Below are 20662 nucleotides of genomic sequence, written 5' to 3'. Positions count from 1 at the left end.
GATAGATAGATAGATAGATAGATAGATAGATATTACTCATGCATGTTGCACTGCAGCTTCTCTGGACTCTCTAACTCTCTATCTATCTCTCTCTCACACTCTTTCGAAATTAGATGATGAATTGGCTCTTATAAAGCGTACACTAGCAGATGTTTTCTCCAGTTTCGCAAGGGAATACGTAATTGCAGTTAAAACCGTGAACGATAAAGCATTGCGATAAGATTAATAAGGCTCAAGTGCAGAGTAAACTGTTTCATACTGCGCATTTAAGTCTCATTACCATGATGTTCTTTGGTAGAAAATATGACATTGGAAAACACAAACACACGAGTTAATACCTTAATTGACAATAGGCTCCTCGGAGAGACACTTACCGGGAATGTGTTCTGTCTTGAAATGAATTCAAACTACTTTTTAATCCAGTCTCTGCGTCCAGAGTATATAGTGTTGCTCCAAAGCAGCGGATAGCAGCAGCAGTTCGCTCATCACATGTGTCATATCGGTCAAAGAAGGCTGGATCGAATAAATACTAAAACAAAATAATCTTTAAATAAATAATATAGAAAAGAAAAAGTACAGTCAGCTACTTCAACGCAAGCACATCCCCGTGAGGGAATAAAGAATGGAACGGCAAAGTTCCAAATCGGCACTCGGGGAAGTTTTTCAATATCCAAGTGAAATTCATATCTCCAAACGTGGCTCTTTTGTATGCCTTCTCGTGAAACAAAACATGGCAGTCACACGTGTTGATTATGATAGTGGAGACTGGGATGTTGTTGGTTGTGGTGGTGGTGTTTAGATGCGGCTCATTACGCGCGTCTCTCTCGGATGGAGCCCCGGTCTGTCTGCGCGCGGACTGGACTGCTGCTCTTATGGCAGCTCCCCTCGTCATCCAACCCTCCCGCCTGTGTGTGACTCGCTGATTGTCCTTCTCCCTGGCTGGCCCGCATGCACCTCCCCTCCCCTTTTCTCTCTCCTCTAAGGCATTTGACGAAACAAATAAAAATACTATAGGCCCATGTTAAAAATGTCCCTGGATGCAAAAACAATCAACAGAACAGGTGATTACTTTTAAAATAAAACAATCTAATTAATAAAAACAGCTTAACAGCTTATAATAAAATATTGGCAGTGTTGTGCACAGAAGGGTAATGGGGGGAGGGAGGGGGGGGTTCTAACCAGTGTCCAGTGGCTAGCTAAAGTGACTTAAAGTGACTTCCACATTTGCACCAAGGTTGTACAATGGACATTTGAGTGGCTCAGGTGCAGGTACTAGCTTCCTTGTAAGACATTTTGAGTTTTTTAGTTGTATACCAAGAGGCGACCTGATTGGACATTTCTGTAATAAGGTCACAGCAGAAAAAATCACGGAGATTGTGACCTAATTCAGAAAAAGTGAATATCAACCTCAATATCTGGGCGCTGCACCACACACAAATTGGACTCCCAGCCCCCATTGGGCCCCATGTATGTTCACATGGACTAGGTTACCTTGTTTTATTTTTCACCCTATAGCCCCGTTAGGGATTCTGCATACACCACTGCTCACCACTATTGTTCTTTTGTTAGCATAAATCAAGTTCTATGCAATACAGGACAAGGTCACAATGAAAGAGTGAAAATTGATTTTTGGACTCAATTCTCATGTAAAACACCCCACCATGACACATTCAATTGAGGCACTGATTAGTTCAATCAACCCGAGTGCTGTATCAAACAGACTTTCAAGGACTTTTTAGGCTGCACAGCAGTGGATGAAGATGTCACTTTGTCAGTTCTGCACGATAGTACTAATAATATCTGGCGGTAATTGCCATAGTCTAACTGTGGAGGCATTTTCCACACTCACAAACTGCATGCAAAATAGGCTCCATGTTTCTTGGGTTGTCTTTTTACTTCATGGTAAATTACTTTATTTGACTTAATCAAGCAGCAATCGTGTCTACATAATCTAATATAAAACACTCTCACTAACTGTCAGTAGCATTTAATTAAAAAGTCTACTTTTTTTGTTTGTGTGTCCGTGTAAACAAGCTTTTTTTCAACACACCTCCTGCTAGTGCGGTTATCAGACACCAATGGGTATAATTTGCATCACTATGGCTAATAAGGTCAGATCCCATGTGACCTTGACAGATTGACTGTACATGGAGACATGCGATTGGGCATTTAGTGTTGTAGCATGTCATTAGTGGGAGTGGAACTTACACATGACAAGCTCATTCAAACGGGGTTGCGGCAACTTACATTGCAGTTTTAAATTTTCATTGTCGAAGTGTGCTGAAAAAAATCTCAGAGCTGCTCATGAAATGTGCTGTGGTTACCACTGTCAAGTGGTTGGGAGGGGTAGGAAAATAAGGGAACCGTCCCATACCTATTTTTGTCACCCTTTCGTTGGGGTACCAAGTCAAAGGACCCCAAAAAGGGGCGCCCTTAGCTCAGTTGGTAGGGCGTCCCCCCCGGGCCGGGCCCAGCAGCAGACCCGGGTTCGATTCCCGCCCGCGCTCGTCCCTTTGCATGTCACTCCCCTCTCTGCCCCATTTCACCTCTGTCTATCTGCACTATCAATAAAAGCATAAAAATGCAAAAAAAAAAAAAGACCCCAAAAGGCTGGAGCTACACGCTGCAGTCCGTTGTCTGGTCGGTGTATTCACCACTGCAAAAGTGAACAGTCTTGTGTTTCCAGCAAAATGTCGACTCAGCTCTTTGTTTATTGTGTGGCGTTTTTCCTCTTCATTGAATATATCGGCCGGCCACGCTGTGTCCCGCTGCTATGATGTCATGATAGTTACGTAGCAGCAGCGGCTATCGCCACATACAGTATACCCCGAATACGGGTACTGTCAGCAGTGGAAACGCAAGCCAGAGCTAGGGTTACCGTACCAAACCGTGCCATGCTCAAGCGAACTGTGCTGCTTAGTGGAAACGAGTCATGAGGTAGTACACTACAATGAACTCTTACATCTTTAAATGACAATATATTCTAATTAGTTGTGTACTTGTCTCACTGTGATACTTCAGCTACAAGAAACTTGTGGAAATTAGCAATACATTCCAAGAGGCAAATTGTGTGGTGTAAGCTGGTCAACGTGATGATTTCTTAAAGCCGCAGTAATCCCTCATTTTACACTACTAATGGATCAAATGACAGTGTGTAATGTGAAAGGGTTCACTTGTGACAAACGCAATTCCATGACGCAGAGTTTTACCATCTAGCAGTTATAAAATGAACACCATAACTCCAAGGTCAAGGTCCTACACTGTGCGTGCACCAACTGTTAGGCCACCATTAGTCGTTGACTTATCGTTCCATGATAAATAAGCAGGCACCATTTTGAGGGAGGTCACAGGCCTTTTTGCTGGAAAATTCTATTTTCTCAACAGACAGGTGGGGAAAAAGTGCAGCTTTTCAAAGACACCATAAAACTCTGACGGTATGGCCTTAACACACCCATCTGATATCAAGGTGTCACAGCTGCTATCCTAGAGGTCCACAAGAGAGTCACTTCTGCTCAAATGGTATCCAAATGTGTACAAACTCACAAAGCAAAGACATATACGTAAATGAAAGATCCTGATTAAGTTATATGACGTGATGATAATATCTTCCCCTTGAAACGATTATATGACTTGTGTGCTACAAAAGATGTGTGAGTTTTTTTAAGACTAGGCACAAGCCATTGAAATGCATCAACCAACCACTGACTGAGAGGAGTTCAGCTGTTGATGGTGCGACTGAAAAAGATGCTGTCTTTTTTCCTATTCCCATGTCTAATTAAGACGGTGTTCATTTTTAAATTCTTCTAAGCAGCAGGGTTTGACATTGGGCTAAGTTCGTTGTTCAATACTAATTTGATTGGATTCCATCTATAATTTTGGATAAATTCTAGAAAATGAGTCGTTGAAAAAAAAAAAAGATTCTTGAATCATTTCAGATTACGCAATCCTGTCTTGGTTTTGAGGATAAAACAGTCTGTACGTGTTGTTCAAACGTTCTAAGTAGGATTGGGATACATTTGTTAAAAAATAAAATAGAAAAACAGCATTATTCTGACCGCAGTTCAAGGGTGGATTCAAGGCCCATTAAGAACACCACCACTATGTATTTGTTGATCTCGAAAAGTCTTGATATGGAGAAAAGTGTTCCAATCCACTTTTGTTATGCTTTGAGTAAAACGTCGCAAAATAAAATGGATTACCTAATCGTTAACCTTCTGAACCACTGGGCACTGTTTGCTAGTAGTTTGCCAAAAAAAATCTCTGTGTGGATAGTGGAGTTTATCAACATTGTTGTAGCGACTGCTCTCCAATAAAGGCCGCTAAGAGGCTTAATGGGCTCCAGGCAGTTACGCGTCCAAACAAATCTCCAACTCCGGTGATGGGTATAGTTTAAATAGTTTAATGAATGAAAGGCAGAATTACAACGGATGAATGAGAACATGTAGATGGTGTTGAAAATAAACAAATAAAATATAAACTGCTGTAATTGATGGTTATTTGACGTTGTTGACGATAAGTTGACGGTAAACAGAAAATAAAACAGGTGCGCCACTAACCCCCTTTGTATCCTAACCCTCGCCCGCCACAAGTGCCCCGGTATATAAACCACACCCACACCCACATGTGTCAATCAAAACGGAAGTGTTTGTAACTTTTCAAAATAAACAATTTTGGCCCCTACAATTCCGGCCCCTAATTATTATGTTTCAAATTCAAATAATAATTACACATTTGACATGACAATCAACACAGTAAATATATTTTCTTGATCTTCTTTCTTCATTATTTGTAATCCAAAGAAAGAGTGATTAGTCAAAGTCATGTCTCCAGGAACAAAGTCAAGAGGTCAAAAGTTTGTTTGGGTCAGTCAATGATCCTCTGCCTCCAGTAGTAGGCAGACTTTGTTGATGGGCCTGGTCAGAAATCCGGTCTTGGACTTGATCCGAAGCTAACGTACAAGTCCCTTTTTGTCCATCATGGTCTCCACAATCCTTCCAGTCAACCAGGAGTTGCGAGGTGCTGAATCATCCACAATGACGACGATGTCTCCTGGGGTGAAGTTGCGTCTTATGTTGGACCATTTCTGTCGTTCTTGTAGTTGGGGAAGATATTCCTTAATCCACCTTTTCCAAAATAAATCAGCCATATATTGAACTTGCCTCCACCTGCGGCGAGCATATAGGTCTTCCTTCTGAAACTGTCCTGGGGACAGTGATGGCACAGTTTTGAGAAGCAGAAGGTGATTTGGTGTGAGTGCTTCAAGGTCGTTGGGATCTGTAGAAGCCTTCGTGATTGGACGACTGTTGAGGATAGCTTCGGCTTCACATAAGACTGTATGAAGTCCCTCCTCATCCAGACTTTGCACATTTAGTGTTGAGTTGAGAACCTTCCGCACTGATCTGATTAGTCTTTCCCACACACCTCCATGGTGTGAGCCAGCAGGGGGATTGAATATCCAGTTTATTCCCTTTTGAAGCAGTGTGTTATGGATCTGACCTTGATTCCATCCTTCAATAGCTTCCTTCAACTCGCGCTGTGCTCCCACAAAATTGGTTCCATTATCTGATCGTAGTTCTTTTACTTGGCCTCGTCTGGCTATGAAGCGCCGAAGGGCATGGATGAAAGAGTCTGTGTCCAGCGATGAGGCCATTTCAAGGTGAATTGCTCTTGTAGCCAAACAGGTGAAAATAACACCGTATCGCTTCACAACACTTCTGCCACGCTTCACTCCAAAGGGTCCAAAGTAATCGACTCCAACGTTTGTGAATGGTGGGTCATCTGGAGAGACTCTATCCAGGGGTAGATCAGCCATCTGCTGTTGTCCAGGAGTAGCATTTATACGCCGACAGACAACACATTTAGACAGGATTTTTCTGATTAATGCTGTGGCACCAGGAATCCAATATTTCTGACGCAGTCTGGATAGCATATGGTTGCGACCACCATGTCCCACCTCTCCATGAATATGTCGTAGAATGAGGTCAGCAATGTGAAAGTCTTTGGCCAGAATTACAGGATGTTTAATTTCTTCTGGCATTGCTGCTCTGCTTAGGCGACCACCAACTCTTAACACATCTTTGTCCAGAATGGGGTTGAGTTTATGAATGTGGCTTGTCTTTTTAACATTCATTCCTTTCTTGAGATTCAAGATTTCATCTCCAAATCTCTTCTTTTGGCAGAAGCGGATTACCTCAATCTCTGCATTCTCCAGTTCACTGATTGTGAGACGGATTACCTGAGTGTCAAGATTTCCTTGCAAAGAGAGAACCCCACTTGCCGTTTTCCTCTTCCTGATTCGGTGCAGAAGCAGTCCTTTCATTCTGAGCATCCATGCTACTGCCCTTTTCAACTGATTCCAGGATGAGAAGTAATGGATGAAGTTGGTTGTTGGATCCACTACTTCAAGTGTTATTTGAGCGGCATTTACGGTTATGCTCTTGACTTCAGAGTCCTTTGGTGAAATTGCATCCAATCCATCAGGGTTCTGAGGCCACTCTTCCTGAGGACCAAGAAGAAACGGAGGTCCGTACACCCACATTTCCTTCTTTAGGAAAGCTTTGACTTTCACACCTCTGGAAGCCATATCTGCGGGATTGTCATTTGTGTTGACATACCTCCACTGATGTTCATCTGAGGCTTTGGCAATTTCAGTCACTCTGTTAGCCACGAATGTTCGAAATCGTGTGGTCCTGTTCTTTATGTACTTGAGCACAGAGGTGCTATCAGTCCAAAATGTAGAGTCTGCTAGTTCCATCTGCAGCTCTTTCCTCAATATTGTGTCCATTCTGCCTGCCATGGTAGCAGCAGTCAACTCCATGCGAGGGATAGTGACTGGCTTCAAAGGAGCCACTCTGGCCTTTCCCATCACAAATGCACAATGTGTTTGGCCATGGTTGTCATGCAGTAACAAATAACTCACAGTTCCATAACCATCCTGACATGCATCAGAAAAATGGTGTAGCTGGGCAGATGTTACCGTTCCGAAGTTTGTAGGTTTGAAGCATCTGTTGACAAAAGAGTCTGGTATCACATCATCCCAACCAGTCTTTTCCCGACACAATTCCTGTAGGATCCTTTTTGCAGTCAGGACTACTGGTGCCAACATTCCAAGGGGATCATATACAGAGCTGACAGTCGACAAAATCCCTCGTCTTGTCAGTGGTCTGTTTTTGAGGATGATTTTGAACTTGAAGACGTCAGACTGAACACACCATTGTACACCTAACATCCTCTCCACAGGTAATTTGTCATGGTCCAAATCCAGATCCTTCATTTCTTTTGCTCTTTCCGTTTCAGGTATGGCAGCCAATACATGACGACTATTGCTTATCCACTTGGTGAGTACAAAGCCTCCCTTGGAGCAAATGGCTCTTAACTCGTGATAAAGAGCTATTGCGTCCTCTTCTGAAGCTGCTGAAGCGAGGCAGTCATCCACATAAAAGTTGTTCAAGATGGTCTTGATAGTTTGTGGGCTGAACTGGCCAGTGTTGTCTTCAGCACATTTCCTCAGGGCAAAATTTGCACAACTTGGAGATGATGTTGCTCCAAATAAATGCACCGTCATTCTGTATTCCACCATGTTCTGACTGTAATCTCCATCAGGCCACCAGACGAACCGTAGCAGGTCCCGATCTTCCTTTGGTACTTGCACTTGGAGGAACATCGCTTCGATATCCGCAGCAATGACAACAGGTTCTTTACGGAATCTAGCTATGACTCCAATCAAGGTGCTGGTGAGGTCTGGCCCCTGTAAGAGCTGAGAGTTCAGTGAAACTCCCCGATATGTAGCTCCACAGTCGAAGACTACTCGAAGTTTTTTCTTTTGTGGATGCAAAACTCCATGGTGTGGTAGATACCATTTTCTGCCATCACTACGTTCCAAGATCCCTTCTGGTACTTTCTCTGCATAACCCTTGGATATCATGTCAGACATGAAGTTGGTGTACTCCAAGTGATAGCATGGATGTCTCTGGAAACGCCTTTTTAAGTTTAGTGTCCTCTGTTCAGCGCAGTTCTTATTGTCAGGCAAGCAGATTTTCCTGTCCTTCAATGGTAAGCCAAAGCAGTAATGTCCATTTACCAGCTTTGCAGATGCTGAAACCAACTCCAAGAACTGCTGATCTTCTTTTGAAGGTTCTTGGTCATCTTTGACACACTCAGGAAAGTCAATCTTGTACTGCTGCTCCCACTGCTCATCAAGTGTAACAACTGATATCCTGTTAACACTGATGTCTGACTGCTCCTGAGCATAATCATCTTTTCCTCCCAGAGGTCCATTAACTGTCCAGCCGAGCAATGTTTTCACGGCATACGGTCCATCTCCCACACTTCTAATGACTTGAAGTGGTTCAAGAGCCTTTGGTACATCAGAGCCAATCAGCAACTCAATCTCACAGTCCAGTTCAGGTAAGTGAATATTCTTCAAATGAGACCACTGTTTGATGTCATTTTGATGTGGGATGTTTCCTTTGTGCACAGGCATTGTCTTCTGTGTGTACACACATGGGAGATCACAGAACTCAGTGCCATTCAGTCCTGTTACCTCTAGGCCTGAAACAATGCTGGTTTCCACGACCTTCCTTTGACCCATTGTTCTCAGAAGAATATTTGATTTTCTTCCCTGGAGATTGAGTTTAGTCATTAGCCCCAATGTGCAAAATGACGCAGTGCTTCCCGGGTCAAGAAATGCATATGTATGCACTGTTGTGTTCCCCTTCTTGGCCTTTACTTTCACAGGCACTATTGAGAGTTTGCAGTTGTCTTCACCGGCCCCAGTAAGACCACTTGTCTGTACCGAGGCTATGGCTCTGTTGTCGGCTTCTTCTTTTGTTGGAGATTGCTGTTTGTCCATTTCGTTCCTTCTTTGGTGGATATGCAGCATCCGAGGATGCTTCAAATTGCATATGTTGCAGCTGAGTCGCTTCCTGCAGTCCTTACTCATGTGTCCCTTCTGCAGACAACCAAAGCAGGCTCCATTTTCTTTTAAGAAAGTGATTTTCTCATGATGTGCTTTCTTTTCCAATAGGAAACACACCTCCAAAGCATGTCCACCTCCACAGAACATACACCTTTTTACAGCCGGCCAACTCTCCATTTTCCTAGGTCCATTTCCATGTTTCTCATGTGCAACTGTCACAGTGGTTGCAAACGTACTCCCTTTGACTCTTGGATGCTGTGGTTTTGACATAAAACTCCTTCCATCCTTGCTTGGTGTTGGAGTGTCTCTGATGTCTCCAAACACTGGATCAGTTGCAATCCTCACTTGTTTTTCCAGGTAATTAACCAGATCCCTGAAGGTAGCTCTTTGTTTGTACCTTTCCTGAAAATCACATGCCACAGATCTCCATTTATCCCTCAGTCGATATGGCAGCTTCTTAATGATAATTAGCAGATTAGCAGACATGTTGAGCTCCTGCATGTTGTTGACATCTTCCATGGCATTGCAACATCCTCTTAGAAACAGAGTGTATGCTTGTAATGTTTTTGTGTCATCTGGTTTTATTGAAGACCATGAAAGAGCCTTCTCCATGTAGGCTGTAGCGATTTTATGCTCGTTGCCAAAGTGCTCCTGCAGTAAGGACTTTGCCTTCCTGAATCCTCTTTCTGCTGTCATATGAAGGCAGCTCCTCACCATTTCTCTAGGTTGTGCTTCTGTATACTGTTCGAGATAATAAAGACAATCTGTGGGGTTTGGGTTCTTGCTTTCAATGTTGTGTTCAAAGGATTTTATGAATGTTTGAAATTGAAGTGGGTCACCATCAAAACGACAAATCTCTTTCTTGGGCATTAAAGAGAGACACTGTTGCTGGACCATTAATGCAGTGATGTCATTTTGCTTTTCCATGATATGAATCATATTACTCTGTTCACCATTGCTTGGAGCAGGCAATGTTGTAGGTACTGTAACATGTGCATCCATAGTCAATGTATTTGACTGTACTGTCACTGGCACTGTGGGGAGAGATTGGGTTTGCGTAATGTCTCCGTCAGCAGTGGCAATCATTTGTGTTCTATTTTCATGTTGTTTCTTCACCATATATGAGTTCATACCATCTGACGCTCTTGATCTGTGGCTACGCACACCAGATCTACTTGAGGCTCTGAGAATTTTCATTTTTGCCATTGTAGCAGCAAGGCTTCCATCCAGTTCCAGTTGCTCTTTTTTCCTCCTTAGCTGCTCTTCCTGTGCTTCTATGGCATGTTTATCTTTAAGCATTTGTTGTTGCACAATAAGAGCAGCCATTTCAGCCTCAGCCTTGATGCATGCAGATGAGGTGGTGGACAATCTTGAGCATGAAGAATGTGATTTGTGACTCCGGTTTGTAATATTTGACACACTGTCACTTGGATTTATTTCATCCTGCATGTCAGATATCGCTTTATTCTGTTGGGAAGGAATGGCAGGTTGAACATCAGAGTGTGGTATATTTCCCTTTAATTCAACAGGTGCCTCCTCTTCAGTTGGAATGGGAAAGATGACTGATTGTGCAGTTAACACATCTGTAGTCACATTTCTTGCTTGCTGACAGGGTCTTTCAATCTCAGAGAGCCATGTTTGAACATCATCAGTGAAGTCTGTGTTGTGTTTTATTATGCGTCCAAACCATTCATTTTGTGTTACCTTTTCCTCTTTGGGAAGTAAAACCATCACTGACTCATGTGTTGCATTTGCATTTTCATGCAGTTGTTTGAGTTCCTCCAGTTTGAATTGCACTTTCTTTGCATTTTCATCACATTTCATGAGCCCTTTCATTTCAAGTGAGAGCTCTTTCATTTTTGTCACATTAGATTGACGTTGCTTTTGAAGAGTTTCCATTTTGCAAGCCAGCGCTTTGGCTGTAAGCTTGACCGTTCTCTTCTCCGTATTTTCCATTTCATTTGCGTCACTCATTATGCGAACTTTCAATTTTCACAATTCACCAAAGCACAGAGCAACAGACACAATGCAATCCGCAATGACATTGATTCAGCCAATATGCGATTTCCACACAACAGCACAGCACAGCACAGCGGCGGCCTCAGCCCACCACGCGGTCAAATCAGCCCAAACAATTGCCGATCGCGACAACCAAGCACGCGCAACACAAGCCAAAACAAACAGTCCCCAATGGACAAAACGGCAGCCTTCCAAACTGTGTTCAACTTCAAACAAATACACAGAAGGATCAACAAACATACCGTTTCTGATGGCTGTGATGCACTGCTGTCACTCGCGCGTTACACCGCTGCTGCAGCTGTCAATTGTGTCTCTGATCCAAGGCGTCCGTGGAAAAGAGTCCAATGTTGCTTAGTTCGTTCACTCCAAAACATCGAGATCCAAGCGGTAAGAGCAACGTTGAATCCCGTCCATGCCGTGGTGTTTTTGGATTGAAGTTTCTGTTTACTAATTGTAGCGACTGCTCTCCAATAAAGGCCGCTAAGAGGCTTAATGGGCTCCAGGCAGTTACGCGTCCAAACAAATCTCCAACTCCGGTGATGGGTATAGTTTAAATAGTTTAATGAATGAAAGGCAGAATTACAACGGATGAATGAGAACATGTAGATGGTGTTGAAAATAAACAAATAAAATATAAACTGCTGTAATTGATGGTTATTTGACGTTGTTGTTCCTAAAAAATCAATCAGACAGCTTCAGCTAATTCAGAACGCTGCTGCTCGAGTCCTCACTAGGACCAAAAAAGTAGATCACATTACCCCAGTTCTTAGGTCTTTACACTGGCTTCCTGTCACTCAAAGAATTGATTTTAAAATATCGATGATGGTCTACAAAGCCTTAAATGGTTTAGGGCCAAAATACATTACTGATCTGCTGATACGTTATGAGCCGCCCAGAGCCCTTAGGTCGTCTGGGACAGGTCTTTTAAAAGTCCCCAGAGCTAGGACTAAACAGGGAGAGGCGGCATTCAGCGTTTATGCGCCCAATGTCTGGAACGGACTGCCAGAGAGTCTGAGGTCCGCTGAGACTCTCAGCTCTTTTAAATCGGGTCTCAAAACGTTCTTGTTTCCCTTTTAACCTGTAATTTTTTTTTTTTTTTTTTTTTTTGGTAAAATGTTTTAATTCTTTTATTTAAATGTTGTATTTTTATCCATGTTTTAAATTTGTTCATTTTTATTTTTTTTTGTATTTGTATTCTTTATTTGATTTTAACCCTGTGAAGCACCTTGAGTGGCCCTGTGCCTGAAATGTGCTCTATAAATAAAATTGCCTTGCCTTGCCTTGCCTTGTTGACGATAAGTTGACGGTAAACAGAAAATAAAACAGGTGCGCCACTAACCCCCTTTGTATCCTAACCCTCGCCCGCCACAAGTGCCCCGGTATATAAACCACACCCACACCCACATGTGTCAATCAAAACGGAAGTGTTTGTAACTTTTCAAAATAAACAATTTTGGCCCCTACAATTGTTGTGATGTCCTACAGAAAATGCATCGTTCTTACACTCAAGTAGTCAGGCACCCGATCAACATTGAGACTTGAACACGTGTTCATTATTAGATTTACTGGCCATTCACTATATATGGAGTCAAAGAGGCCGTAGTTGAGGGACCATAAATAAAGATGTTGCAGGGTCAGGTAATGCTGTTAAACCACTACACCAATGACAGCTACCGGCTTATGACAAGCTGAACTGGAAGTCATCATGCTGAAAAGTGGCGCAGAGAACCAATCTGGCTAAAACCATAAACATTAAGGGTTTACTGGCACCTTCTGGCACACAGCATTATTATAATGCATTACTTCCTTTATATAGGACACACGACTGTTAATCATCACTGGCACGTCATTCATTTCTTCCCAACAAAGGAAGACACCAGTAGCTAAAAAAAAATCCATTTGGAATCAACTTGCCCTAATATATTTAAGTCGATAACAAAGGCATGGCTTGGGGACAATACGAGCAGCTGAAGGCTATTTTTTTATCTTTAGATATATCTGCTGAGCTCGATGATTCTTTTACAAGCGCACAGGCATGCACACACAAATGTCAGTGTCCGAGATGATGGGGCCATAGAAGAGCTTGTGGTGGTTTCATTCAGCCAGAAAATCACAGTAATTGAGAAGATGAGGGGAGTGTGTGACAGTCACACAAAAAAGGAAGCCACGGTCAGGAATTTTGAGCACAGCTGTGTTGTGTTTGCTGCCAAAGAGATGCTCGACCAACTAGTGCTAACCTTCCTCAATCAATGTAAGTGACCAGGCAGAGAAACTCAGGGATTGGGTGGACAGAGTGCATGTAAGAAACCATTCATCTAGATGAACAAAAGTACTAAGTGAAGCTCCGTATGAATATATTGTGATTAATGTCTCCACAGGGGAATTTTTCTACACGTCAGAATTGAATTTTTCTTTCTTTTCAAATTGCTTTTTTTTCAATATAACGAGGGTTGTGGGTGGGATCCTGTGAATAAGATGGAGTTATCCCAAAAATGTTCCCATGATTAATACCGTGGTGAAGTGTTTGTAATGATACCAATACATTCATATTATGCACAGTTTAGGACCAATTTGACTAGTCGCTGCCTGTAATTGCCGGTGGGAAAAAACTATAAACGGCTCCAAACACAAAACACATTCACTTAACCCAGCCAAGAGCCAGGGGAGATGGCCCGCCAGGTGTGTGTGCGTGCGTGCGTGCATGAGTGCGTGTGTCTGCGCGTATGTGTGCACAAAGGCCTTCTAGAATTTCCTCTGCATGCATAAACCACAGGGCCAGTTGTCAGCAGGCAGCCTTTCCCTTCATTTCCCTGCTCCCCTGCCCCTTAATGAAACACCACATGCTTCAGAAGAGACAAATTACCCTTGTCCGCTGCCTCCAGTCAACTCATCCGTCCATCGCATACTTACTTATCCAAGTGTATCACGTTGGGTGTCGTTTGACAAAAGGACGTTCATCTCATTTGAATGGGGGTCAGGATACTTATGAGTGCAGCCTTTAGTTTGAAAGAATTCATCATAATTACATACTTACTTATGCAGTGTCCAGGGCAGAAGATAGCATTAGCAGCAAATAGCATCCAGAGTAGGGGAGGTGGGGTGTAACTGTCTGATGAGCTGCTGTAATACATCTAGAGCTGTTTGTGTGGGACAGGGTGACTTATAATGCAACACAGATTGTACTGGGACCAATTGAATCAGCAGAACACTGTTTAGTATCAAACAGTATACCATGTTATGTGTTAATATGTTGTGAAATAGGTTTAACCTGGGTGCAAATGAACCACTTTTTACTGTGCATACATGTAAAGTTTAGAGTAAGTAATCATTGTGCGGGATCCATTCAGATATCCTTCTGTTTTTATATAACCCAGATCTTACAGTTTTGCCCATAATACTTATTATGACATTTTATTCAACAAATTAAAGGATACGTATATACTTTTTCAAATGTGTTTTAAAATGATTAACATGTGCCCATAAGAACATTGAAACAGGTTTTGCTTGTTGTAATCATTCCTGTTTTTATATAGGGCCTATATAAAACCTAACAAAAAATATTCCAATGAAAGTGATGAAGGACATAATCTGTTAATGTTAATTAGTTGTAAAATATATCTTCACAAATAAATGTAAGTTCTGTATATTAACCAAAATGACCTTCTAGTAGAACATTCCCTCAATGTGTCTCTGAACTCCATTCTGCCTGCATAACATTTAACAAGAGACAGCTTTCACCAGGGAGAATGACCTTTTCAAAAAGGGGCATGGAATATGTGATATATCTACGGTGGCCCTGAGAGCTCACGGCACTGCAACATCAGAAAACACATGCAAGAACACAAAACGCAAGCAAATTAAGAAAACATCTTCATCAATTTGACAACACATGCGCACCATTTAGAAAACACATGCAAGAAGAGAAAACGCAAGCACATTAAGAAAACACATGCAAGAAGAGAAAACGCAAGCAAATTTCCAGAAGACACTTAAAAGTGATGCACACGTCCAGACAGGCTTTTTGCAAGCACCGGATTTCGGATTTCAGTCAGTGGTGTTGGAAAATTACATAAAAAGTAAGTGTTAACATTGTGATCGCATGATTCAGATATTAGCCTATTGAAGTGATAGGACATGTGCATCACTTTTAAGTGTATCACTTTTAAGTGTCCTCTGGAAACACTTACAGAAGCACTTCCGTTGTGTTTTCTTAATTTGCTTGCGTTTTCTCTTCTTGCATGCGTTTTCTTAATTTGCTTGCGTTTTCTCTTCTTGCATGTGTTTTCTAAATGGTGCGCATGTGTTGTCAAATTGATGAAGATGTTTTCTTAATTTGCTTGCGTTTTGTCTTCTTGCATGTGTTTTCTGATGTTGCAGTGCCGTGAGCTCTCAGGGCCACCGTATATATCTCATACATATTTTCATGTCATGATTATATCAAAGCCTTTAGAGTGTTATGACTTAGAGTGTATATTTGTCTAACTTGACTGATATGAATGGTCTTTACCTTTTGATATGTATCATTATGTAATCATCCTGTGCTTTTGAAGGGGGACAAAATAGAGAAAATAATTCAAAACATCGAGTGTGCACAAAAGAGGCGTCCTTCAGAAAAAAATAAATATTGTCCAAACTGACTTTCAATGGTTTGCTTTGATTTACTAATTTGACTTTCATTAGATGAATGCCGTTATGTTCTTTTATATTGTAATATTGCGCACATCATTATTTCTTGTTTGAAAACTTTTAATTTAGTTTACTTTCTGTCAGTTTTGGTCTGTTTTGCAAGGTTTTGGCTATCAACCTCATCATTAATGGTAACCTAACTCCTTGGGTGGCTAAGCATTGGGGAAACATGAAAAGAAAAAATTCCAGTCAATCTCTGTGGCACACTGCTAATGAATGCTGAAGCCTGGAAAGTATGTTTTGCACCTTTGTGGATATCTTCCTCAGGGCAAACTCCATCAGGACAACAATTTCATGGCTGAAAATGTCAATTTTTGAAGGAAGGGACCAAATCTAACAATGAATATATCCACTATTGCAAAAGATCCTGATATTATGTACCTGTGACATGACACGCCATTTCCACACTCCATGCAGTAAATCTTAAATTAGATTGTAAATGGGATTACATTAATTGGGAATGAAATTAAATATAGTAGAAAATAATAAATAAGATAGAATAAAAATACCATTCATGCTCTCGTTTACAGGTGTCTAAGCAGATGCAGCCGAAGTGTTACGGCTGGACAGGGAGGACACAGTACCAGTTTAAGAATGTTTATTTAGAAAGGATCAGCTGGGGGTTCGGGCCGTGATCCGGGGAAATCCTACTGTCCTGGGGGAGTCCAGGGGGAGAATGTCCAGGGGATTGAGCGAGAGCAGGCTAGAGCAGGCGGGCAGAGGGGTCCGGGAGGATGTGCTGGCTGGTGCAGGTTGGAGCCGGTGGTTGGAGTCAGGCCGGGAGAGTGTGAGGAACTAAGACTTCTACAAAGTATATTACTGATAATAACAGTGTAAAATTAGCCATCAATGATAGTAGCCAAATGTACTGTCTAATATCTTTCTTTGTTTACCTGCTTCCTACGGGCACTGCACTAATAATAATAATAATAATAATAATAATAATAATAATAATAATAATAATAATAATAATAATAATAATAATAATAATAATAATAATAATAATAGTTGAATAGGAATTACAAAATAAAAATGAAAAGTGACAGATAGAATCAATGACTGATAGAATATACAGTATATGCGGTCTGAAAGTGTTGCCTAACAAAGTGAATGCCGCGTGGATGTCAGTTTCTTTAAACACATAACTGTGGCTTCATAACTGCAAGACATTTTTGTTGGATGAACTGCTGCACTGAAACAAAGCAGTGAGGATGAACACCATCTGGGAAGTTTCTGTCATAAATTGTAAGCAGCAAAATAGGGCGGGTACGTATTATAAGGTATACACTGTACCAAATTACCCTTTTTCTACCTACTGTATATCAAATTCCTAAATAATTAAACATTATTTAATGAATAATTTTCATCTTAACAACTACTTCAGAAGTTATGGCACAGATCATTCAACTTTGAGTCAGTGAAGGACAAATATGTTATGGGAATACAGATTAGATGATGGTTAGATCGAGTATAACTAGTTGTTCAGTGAAAGAAGGCTCAGGACATGAATTATTTATAAGGTGAACTACTTTCTTGCATTCCACACTGTTTCAGGAAACAAAAAAGCCACATTGGTTTTGGTAGAAACTAATCTAAACCCAAGAGGAATTTTTGTATTTTTACCCAGCATGAATTGCAGTGTGCTCTGAGATTACTCAGGAGAGCTGCATTTTTTCATGGGACGGAAAGCAAACTGCAAAAACAAAACAAAAATGGGATGAGATGAAAGACATTCTCTCTTAATGAGAGCAGTCAGTCCATAGTCGGACCCTGAAATACTCTGAATACCGGCCACCAACTGAGTTCTCTTTAATAATGCACCACAACATATTTAACACACTTGGATGCACTTTTTTTTTAGCTTGTGTAAGGAATGAAGAAGAAAATGAAACCCCCTTTATTTTTGATTTTTTTTGGCATTTTTCAAGCTTTATTGATAGAGACAGAGGTGAAATGGGGCGGAGAGGGGAGTGACATGCAGAGAACGACCGTGGGCGGGAATCAAACCCGGGTCTGCTGCTGGGCCCGGCCCGGCCCGGGGGGGGGGGGGGGGGGACACCCTACCAACTGAGCTAAGGGCGCCCCATGTCAGTCTAACGGCCTCTGCACACATCCTGCGTCTACCTCTGGAGCGCGTCGCCTTACCTTACTGCTGCGTCTCTCAGACTTTTCTCGGACACACATGGAACGTCTCAGCAGCTGCTGCAGCGCTGCTTCTAAAAGCCCTATCTTTCTACATAGAGTTTTCATAGATAATTCCCATTAAAAATGAAGTTTTTTCCTGTCATTTATGATGCATATGATTTATACTGAGTGTAATATTGAGTCTGGACAGTAATCCGTGCGCCCCATTGCCTTTTTTTTTTGCCACATTTTCGCTTGTTGGAAGTTTTATTTTGAAAAGGACACACCAGGAAATTGTGAAACTACAGCGAAAGCTGCTGGTATGAAGTCAATATGACTCTCAGCAGAGTATTTCTCTATCAGTTAAAGCAGAGAGACCCGAGAGAGACGCGCGGCTCTCAGAAGAAAATAGGCGAGCCTCCTGAGGTAAAGGGGAGCGTCGCTGCAGACGTGCCTCTGACGTGCATCAGCAGTGCGTCTGAGGTTGGATGTGTATCCGCTCTAGGTTGATTACACGGTCAGTGACAAAAATTCAGACGCAGACGCGAGGTAGACGCGCAGTAGAGGTAGGATGTGTGCAGAGGCCGTAATCTTGACTTATATCTGATCTGTTGTTGCATTGATCTCCTCACATACAAGATAGAACTAACTACACCAAGAGAATAGAAGTAAAAGGCCTATTAAAGAAACAATTGCAGTGTTGAAAACGTAAACCTTTGAAACCAGGTTCCAGAGTGGAATCTTTTGAAAACGCAACACCAACGTCACCATGTGAATAGCAATGCCGTTCCCTGTCATAACCATGACATCACGTCTCCACTCCCCACATGCATAGGCAATTACATTAGCTGTCAAAATAGCCACAAGAGAGGAACAAGACAACATGCACGGTGTCTCTGCTGCACAATCACTGAGATCAGCGGAGAGAGAGAGCGTAGTCTCGTGCAGGGCTCAAATATAACACTCAATGCGGGTAAATTTAGTCAAAGTGAGTAGTAAGTTATTGAGACCACCCGCCACTTTGGCTGATGAAAGATTTGTGCTCTGGCGGCTTTTCTAGGGAAATAAACTTGTGTCATCACCGTTTATGCCCTGGACACGGCTTTCTACATTAAAAAAACACTCTATGGATCACATGTAGCAGTTAAGTTAGTGTTAAGACAAACAGAGCATTGAGGCTCTGGCTTCACAATAAAAGCATGTCAATGGCTTCACATTATTAGCATTTCACTGGACAAACCTGAGTTGACTTTTACTTTGAAAAGACAAGAAGGTTGCTCGGACACAGCCCCTTCACTGCACCGCAGCGCTCCAGTCACTAGCAGCATATCGTCTGTATTTAAGAGTTCTACGCGGTGAAATAAGAGGACAGAAAGCTTGCCATTTGCAATACTAACCCTAAGCTTACACATAAAGATTCATGAACTTTAGTGGCATTAATTTTCAGTTACAGTAAACGGATTGTCAACATGCACCAAATTGCACCGGAGTATTTAGCATGCTTCAGCGCACTGTTTTGGTTCCTTTTCATTGTAGCCTGGTAGATCAGCATGATCTTGCACAGGCTTCACAATAGGCTCGTTCGACCTAACTTTCAGCTCGTCTGGAAAGTAGACGAGAGTAGCCGAGTGCAGTCGGGGGAGTGACGAAAATGCCTGACTGAAGCCGGACAGCTCCGAGTCGGAAGTAGCGTCCTTGTTGCGGATGCAGTTCGTTTTCTAGTTTTATTTTGAAGGCCTATTAGAAACATATTCGCAGGAGAGTCACACATGCTACAACCGATTAGAAGCAGAACACAACACAAAGACGAGTAAACACTTTAAAAGCGAGGGGCATTTTCAAAACAAGAAACGAGATATAAGCTAATATCCCCATTCCCCACACATCTTTATCTTTCTTGTTACTTTACTAGAACACCTACTTTTAAGTGATAAAGAATAATTTACAAGAATAATTTACAAATCCAAATAAAGGAGGTTTAGTATTTCTCCCTTCACATAACGAATATGATCGGCCTAAATAAAGAAGGTCTAAGAAAAGATCCCTTATTATTATTGTAGAGATGGATATGATGAACTGTATTATGATGTGTAACAAACAAACTACTTGTTGTAGTTTTGGTCTGGCTTTGCGACACTACATGTAAAATACAATTCCCAGACCATTTAGATCACTTGAAATAAGCCTATGATTTAATCTTAATGGTATAAAAATCACTTCACCAAGATCTTATGTGACTCAAGTTTGTGTTCACTTTTAAATATATCTATACAGGAGAGTTACACATCCAAATAATTTCTATGTCAAGGGTTCAGAGGTTTAACTCTGATTAAGTACATTTCTGCTTAAATGCATATTGTGGCGGCCTAATGATTAAACATAAATTAAAATCAAAAAGAATGGATCGTAATTTAATTTTGAGCGGTGATGTCAGACTTTTGCCTAACCAATTGGGGAAACGCATCAAAGGCACGAGGTTTAAACTCCCAATTAGCGCTCAGCTCCGCCTGTCAGCAAGACGTTTCCCATCAGACATTTCGCTCCCGCAGCCCGTGGGGAGCAACTGCAGCGACTTGCTCCAGTGTCTGTGTCCGTCTTGATACCGCGGGACTTCAAAGTCTCAAGCAGCCGAGCCGCAGCCAGCCACGGGTGCAAGTGGGACAAAAAGTCTAACCATAATGCAGTGCGCTCAGCAAGACGAGCGTCATAATTGCGCAGGTCTTAGCAAGACGGCGACAGGTCGAACGAGCCTATTTATTTCTCTTTTGCAGATCAAAAGTCCAATCAGAGCCCGGGGTTCAGACCTAAGGTTCTTCCCTACTGGAAGTTAGCTTCTGATTGGTCCGTGTAGTCGTTAATCTAACCTTGTAAGACTAGCCATATCTCACAAGCGTATTCTCCGATCTATGTTGACAT

Source organism: Ammodytes marinus, assembly GCF_949987685.1.
Source record: "Ammodytes marinus genome assembly, chromosome: 12".
Classification (NCBI taxonomy): Eukaryota; Metazoa; Chordata; class Actinopteri; order Uranoscopiformes; family Ammodytidae; genus Ammodytes; species Ammodytes marinus.
The sequence above is the reverse complement of the archived record's forward strand: the minus strand, read 5'-3'. Positions refer to the sequence as shown.